Below are 7,989 nucleotides of genomic sequence, written 5' to 3'. Positions count from 1 at the left end.
TTTTTTTTTTTTTTTTTTTTTTAAATTCCCTTTGGCGTACCTCAAGTGTGTTTTGGCCTTGCTGTCCTGGCTCTATAGTTGGTAAGTTGACTGTTAGAACAAGAAGTTTCTGTTTTATATTCCTGAGCACACCAGATCTGAAATAAGTGCAAGGTGACTTTGCTGTAACTCAGCAGGCTTTTCAAAAAAAAAAAAAAAGTCTCCTTTGCTCTCTCTCTTCCTAGGTCCTAAGAACACTGTCATTACGGGCTGAAAGGTGAAAAAAAATACTTAGATAAGAAAATAGCGGCTACAAATCCTGAAGAAGTTTAAGTGAACCTGGTGCAGGACATCTTGGTTCCAGTCATCAGAAAAACGTGTTCTTGATCACAGGTAGGTCCATCAACTCACATGTAAAATATGTTAGACATAGGTCTTTCATAGGGATGTCTTATGTTTGCTCCCATCTATAATCTAAAACCATGCTTAGCTGTCATATTGAGGGAAGGACTTACTCACAGCCATCTTAATCAAAATCATTTAATTCTTATTGTGACTGTCTTCTGCAGGTGATTTCTTATTCCATGGGTGATGTCTGATCTTTCCATGTTCCCTTGAAATGGGGTACTGTGATTCTACCCACTGATTCAATTGTTTGACTTTAGCCACTGAACTCTTTGGATGTCAAAATTCTGATTCCTAAAAAGGGTGCCTGAATCCCTTTATTAAGCAGGGAGCACGGGGATCTAAGCCCATGCAAAAGAGATAGTAACAGTCGTTATTTACTACTGTCATATTGTTTCCTTAAGGCAGGCCAACTCACTTTCACCAAAGGTTAGGTACATTGTTTCTTTTTAGCTGCTGAGTTTATCCATGTTAGGGGTGTAGCTGTTTTCCTATGCTAATGTTCATGTTATTCTACAGTCACCCCCTTCTTGGATATTTCCTGACAATTTTGAAAATTGCCAGAAGTTAGAGCTCTATGATCTTTAAAAGTAATGGGACTTAGAGTCTATTGAATGAGAAAGTAAGCCTTCAGGACACACAAGAATCCCTAAGGAGGTGTAGGGACAAACACAATTCATGCCCTTATGAGAAACTGCAGCACAGGAGGAGGCAATTGAAAGGCTTTTACAGGAGAAATCAGGAAAGATGAGTCACAGATCAGTTTTGTTCAGGCCCACAGTGTCAAGTCACAGAGCTTGAGACTGCAGAATTTAACATTAGCATATTATTTGTATATTCAAATTTGGTACAGCATATAACATTTTAAAGTGGAGAAATTTCAGATTTAATAATAGTGTTATGTGGCAAACATTTTTGGGGAGATGCAACACACACACACACACACACACACACACACACACACACTTTACTTACCTCAGATGGGAAACTGACAACAGATTAAGGTAAGGATACTATGAAAGTCCTACTTGCTGAACCAACAGGTTTTACTGGAGTTACGTACAGGATTAGAGGTAAGGGGTACTAAGAGAAGAAAAAATGCCTTGGAGAAAGCTGCACCACTAAAGAATATCCCAGCATGTATCATCACAGCAGAACCTGGACCAGCCTGCATAGCCTGCCAGCGGCTCCGGAGAACAAAGCTGGTCCTTTCCTGTTGACTCCCCTTATACTGAGTTTCTTCCATGCAGCTTGGCTGGTTTTGGATCCTAAGGCAATTAGACTGGTCTCCATTTGTTTCTGGAGGTCTGCTTGTCTGAGACTCGTCCTAGTAACTTGTCTTCGCTTATTTCAGGGAGCTAGGCATGTCTGAGAGTAAACATTCCCTATCACTTTTTACTGTTGACTCTTGGGGCGGGAAGGCCCTAGTGAAGCTGGCTGATTTCAGAGACTTTCTGAAGCTCTTCTGGTTTCTTTACTTTCCGCCTTAATGAATTTACTGGCTGGCTGGAATCGCGGAGGAAGCTGGTATAAAACAGAAAAAAAAAAATTTAAGTTTTCACTTTACACAGTAGGTCTCAGAATATGGCTTAACACCTAGAAGGTGAGCATATACCCTTCACTACCTTCTATTACTCTAACTTTCTCTATAAGGCTAATAGAAACGTTGATCTTCGGATACTTAAAAAATATAATTTATTCATTGATGAGCTATGCCTTGACATGACCTAGTCATCTTTCAGCATCCCCGTGCTTCCCGGGTTTTACTGGCCTCTCCTTCTTACAGGATTTAGGTCATTAGAGTGACTGTTTGCTCCGTCTTGCTTCCACTTTATCTGCATTGCATTAGTTGGATGGACACTTTTAACTGCCCCTGCAGAGGCCTACCACCACTCGGCCGGCCGTTTCCAGTCTTTCACTAAACCGTCTCATTCTGAGCAAGGCTCTTGGCTCTACACCCTTGAACAGAAAGTCCAGCCCACACTCAAGTAAACTAATTGGATTCCTGAAACAGCACATCTATTGCTTCCACCAGTTCATAAACTTTTAGATGCATCCCATTAACTTAATTTTAAACTTTTGAGGTGCATAAATCCTGAAACCAGAGACCATGACTGCAGGGTGTTAGAACAGACATAATTGAATGGATAATGAAATAAATTATTTCAATTAAAATAATTGTGCATTCATATGTATGAGAGAGTATGAGTGTTTGTGTAACCATGCAGGCTGATAGAGGTCAGAGGACAACTTATGGACTAGTCTCTCTTTGGTCCTCTTTATCAAAATCAGGTGCTGGCAAGTACCCTCACATTCTGAATTGTTTTGACAGCTCAATTCATTGCAATTTTTAAGTATATGTTGACAGTTGTTTATAATACCCATCCTTTATAGTAACTAGGATTTGTAACAAACTCCAAAGGCTGGAAATTCTCTAGCCTTGGCAGAGATATAAATGTAAGAGCTGCGGTTTAGATGCCACTGTTAGCAGGGAGGAGATTCCTCATTAGAAAGTAAGCTCTCTCCCAAAGAAACTTTTCTGTCCAATAACAAGAAAACAAGTCTTATATGTAGTACGATAGAACAAGGTATATAAAATGAGTCACAATATTGCTTTAAAAAAAAAAATCAAAGGTGAAGCTTTCTAGTGGTTCTCTTTCCTGAAGGGAGGAAGAAAGCCGCCTTCTTCCACAGCTTCTGTCAGTGGCCCCAGGGCCTTATAGTGTATTTCAGGCAATTAAAATAACAATTACTGCAGGAGATGCTTAGGGGGACCCTGGTCAGCTTCGCGAGTCCCCACTTCTCCTGGATTGATTAAAACCCTTCAACTTCACAGTTTCATTCTGCAATGCCTACTCTGCCTCTCCAAATGAACACAGCTAGTAATTTGGGAAAACCTCTTCAGCTTACCCCCTCATTTTCAAGATTTCTTCTGGAAGTTTCCTGGATGCTTTTCAACACATCATATTATAGCCTTATTATCTTTACAAAATATAGCTGGAAATTGTTTGCACCAACGAAATCATTATTACACAGGGTTAGGACCAGGCTTGATTTAGTCTGACATGGGGAATAAAGGTTGTGTTGCGGTAAGTGTGTTAAAATATTCCTGTAATGGATTCCTATTGTAAGCAGATTCATTGCTGACAGCCAAATGATAATTCCCAGCAACCCGACTTGATATATGAAAACTTTGAAAGATAATACATATCAACATATCTCTTGCATTTAAATTATTATGTATGTTTAAAAGAGAAAAAAGAATGAGCATTTGGGGTGTTGATAAATATATATCAGGATGTGCCATCTAGTAATTAGGTACAACTCTGTTTCTGACACTACTTGATAGAAAGTCTAAATGAAGACACAGAAAGCAAATTTTCTTATTTGAATTGTCTTCTTAAAAACCTGATCTCCCCTTGAAAAATTAATGTTTATGTCTGAACCTAAGAAGCAAGTGTTTGGTCACTGTTCAATGCATTTATATTATAGCGGCCTCTTGTGAGGCTATGCCAGTGCCTGGCAAACACAGAAGTGGATGCTCACAGTCAACTATTGGATGGAGCAGAGGGCCCCCAATGGAGGAGCTAGAGAAAGTACCCAAGGAGCTAAAGGGGGATGCAACCCTGTAGGTGGAACAACAATATGAACTAACCAGTACCCCCTGAGCTCGTGTCTCTAGCCGCATATGTAGCAGAAGATGGCCTAATCGGCCATCATTAGGAAGAGAAGCCCCTTGGTCTTGCAAACTTTATATGCCCCAGTACAGGGGAAGGCCAGGACCAAGAAGTGAGAGTGGGTGGGTAGGGGAGCAGGGGCAGGGGGAGGGTATGGGGAACCTTCGGGATAGCATTTGAAATGTAAATAAATAAAATAAGAAAAAGGATTCTTCATGTTGGTATGTACCCTGATATTCTTCTGTTTGTGTTTTTTAACCTCAATTATTAAGAATAAAATTGATATAAAATTAGTCATGATGATACATATCCTGTAATCTTAGCATGTGTGAACTGGAGACAGCGTGTCCCAGTTTTCTTTCTTTTTGCTTTTATAAATACCATAACCAAAAGGAACTATGGGAGGAAATGATTTATTGGGGTATAGTTCAGGTTGCAGCACATCATTGAGGAGAGACCAGCTTGTATTCAAGGCTGTGACTAGAGGTAGGAACTGAAGGAGAGAAAACACCAAGGGATGCTGCTCACTGTCTTGCTCCCCATAGTACTATTTGCTTATACAACCCAGACCAACTCCTGGAGGTGGAATGTCCAGAGTGAGTTGGACCTTCTATATGTCAATACTATGGAAATGTTTCCTCAACTCAGTTGCTGTCTTCTCAGAAGCCACATTAATTTCAAACTGATAAAAAAAAAATCTTTGGAAGATAAAGGGTAATCAATATTCACATACAAAAACAAACAACACTCAGAAAATTATAACACTTATTTCTACTTTCTTGAGAACTGATATATAAAAACACGCATACCTGTTTTGACAAGAGTTCAAAGAAGAAAGAAGGAAATATAATATGTTTGTGTGGCACTATCGCTTAGAGCTACACATGAGTGTAGTTTCAAATGAAATGAAAAAAGGGTTTCCAAAAAACAGATTAAGGAAATGTTTCTTCTTACTATAACTTGGTATAATTTGTACTTCTAAAGAATGATCTCACGTGTGTGCGTGCGTGTGTGTGTGCGTGTGTGTGTGTGTGTGTGTGTGTGTGTGTATTTTCCTGTTCTCTCCTTTCTCCATATATTCCAGGTATTCAGGGTTAGGAGAAGGAGTGTTTATCTACTTAATGACTGTGCAGACACCAGATACTGGGTTATTTTAGTTAAAAGTCATAACTGATTAAAGGATATGTTTCTTTTTCATTAAAATATTATGCTATTATAATGGGTATTATTTTATTCTCATATACATCCATTTTGCCTTTTGTTGCAAGTCTTGATATTTGAAACTGTAGCTTAAAGAATATTTTTAAAAAAAAGTGACAACCCAATGCTAATGGCTTTAGAACTTTGCTCTTTTGGATGCCTAATTTTGATACTTTTTCTATGTAGGCCCTTCTCTCACACCTTCTCCTTTAAAAACTAATACTAGCATAGTTGACTATATTGCATTCAAGCCAGGCAAATACTGTGGCTGACTCTCATTTAGTGAAATGACAGGAACAAAAGAAAAGTGAATTTGTCCTTCATTTGTGATGAGGAGGGTGTATTGGGAGAATAGTGGCTTTGTTCCTGGGAGGATGGGAGTGGATGGTGTGTCAATCTGAGGACTCAATTATTATACAGAAGAAAGGTTTGTCAAGATCTGGATGAGCCAAAGAATGGTTTATGAAGAAGGGATTCATAAGATCTGGGAAGGGAAAGAGAGGCAGGAACAAAAGCAGGGATAAGGAGTGACAGGAACTGAGAAACAGCAATCAAAACAGACATTTTGCTATTTTGGTATAATACACCTCCTCTATGCATGTCTCTATCAGTTCTAAAAATTACTCCACAGTGCTAGGGGCACAGGAATTAGAATTTATATTATTAGTTTGCTTATAAATGCACAGCAAGATGGAAGAAAAATAAGATGGAGAGCAGAGCAATTGTTTTATTATATTTATTTGCATCCTGAAGATGACCTCTTCTGGCAGCATATGGGTGTAGCTTCCAATTTGGTTGAGGAACAAAGGGACATAAATATGATATGCATACAGAAAATACTTCCAGAATTAACACAAGAGATTTTATTCTTCAACCTACCATTCCAGTAAAGTATACACTTTGTGGATTTTGAAGCAGCTTTCCTGGTAATTTTCATAAACTATTTCTTATGAGATCATGGCCAAGAAAAAATATAGCAATGGTAGTTAATGGTTATATTTGTTTTGTCTTGGAATTTATTTTCATCTTAGATAATGAAAGAGCAATCGGAGATTTTAAAACATGTTAAAACATATTTAATAACACAACATTTTGAATATCTTCAACATATGTTATAAAGTTTTTTCCAATATTTTCTATGAGCAATTTTCCCATTATTAAAGCCAAGTTAGTGCTATTAAATCTGACCCTGGGAAACACTTGAGGATGAAGTCACAGAGGTAGTGCCTAAAGGTAGACACATACAGGTTTACATATGCAGTCTACTGATAGGCAGCCCCAAACTGTGTAGCACACATGTATAAAACACAGATTCTTATACTCACAGTGACCAACTTTATTCTTTGGGAATTAGAATGTGAAAGTATAGATTCTAGGAAGTTATGGTTTTGCCATCATTCCAGAAGATTCTACCCTGGCATAGGAGTAGCCACTAAAACAGGATAGCAACAACCAAGTCAAAGAAAATACACAAAACAAAACACATTCTTACTGACCTGCAATCAGTCATTCAACACTCTTTGAATGACTGAAATATACATCATGGCATTTTATCATTGTAGATACAGTATTGAAGGTAAGGGGATCCACATTCTCGAACACTCTGTTAAAAAATAACTTTAGAAGGTAATTCATTGACTAAACACCTGCACTGCCCTATATTTTCCTGATGCTTTGGTCTAAATTACTATTTTCAATGATTCTTCTGCAAAATACTCTTAGAAATCATTTCTCATAATGTCTTGGAAAATGGGATGAAAACATAACTTTTTAAGTTATTTGATAATTTAGGAAATGCTTACCTACAAATTAGGTGAAACAATTGGTTATTCACTTTATTATCAATTACATAAGAATTAAGCAAGACATGGCAAAATATGTTTATAAAATGAACTTCCTGAGAGTTTTCAATTTTGTGACCTCATTTAATTACTGTGAACACTGTGTTTTTAAATTTATAAATTTCCACTGTTATAAATCTATTATATATGTATATTATATGTGTATATATCAATAGAAATAAATGTTTACATTGCAGTTATATATAAGAAATATTGTTTATCACACAGACTTTATGAACATATTTGCCTTAGAAAATGTAGCTTCAAAGTATAGGTAGACTCCCTTTTATTTATTAAAATTAAAATATGTTTTATTATGATCCATTAAGTAAAACTTTTTAATACTCATTATGAATGGTGCTTAATATTACCAAGAACAATCTATATAAGTTTCCAATGTCTTCTTAGAAACTACTTGAAATAAATAAGCTCAACGCTTTGGATATCCTATTTGATGCTAAGTATCTCATGAAATAGAATTTTGGGGTTAGTATGTAGTAGAGCCATCCTAGGTGACTTTACACAACAACAAGGTATTAAAATACAATAACCAAAATCAACCAAGTCTCTAAGATCTTCTTTCAAAAGAATCTGAAGAAATAATGAGCTATGACTTAGCTGAATTAGTAAGGACCTAGCATTAGTGTCACAGAGATTAATACACCTACTACTTTCTCCATTTTCTTCATACCTTGAAAATGTTCGTAAGTATTAACTTATGTGCATGTTCATAAGTATGTTCATGCACATTTAAGTTAATTATAGAAAGCAGGTCAAATTGAAATTAAGAAAAGTATACACAGATATAATGACCAATATATAATAGGACATAATGGAATCCTTGCAGTAGAATTCTATATGATGTGTTAGAGTAGCTTTGTTAGAAA

The sequence above is a fragment of the Mus pahari genome, chromosome 14 (genome assembly GCF_900095145.1).
Source record: "Mus pahari chromosome 14, PAHARI_EIJ_v1.1, whole genome shotgun sequence".
NCBI classification, from domain to species: Eukaryota; Metazoa; Chordata; class Mammalia; order Rodentia; family Muridae; genus Mus; species Mus pahari.
This window is presented reverse-complemented; position numbering follows the sequence as displayed.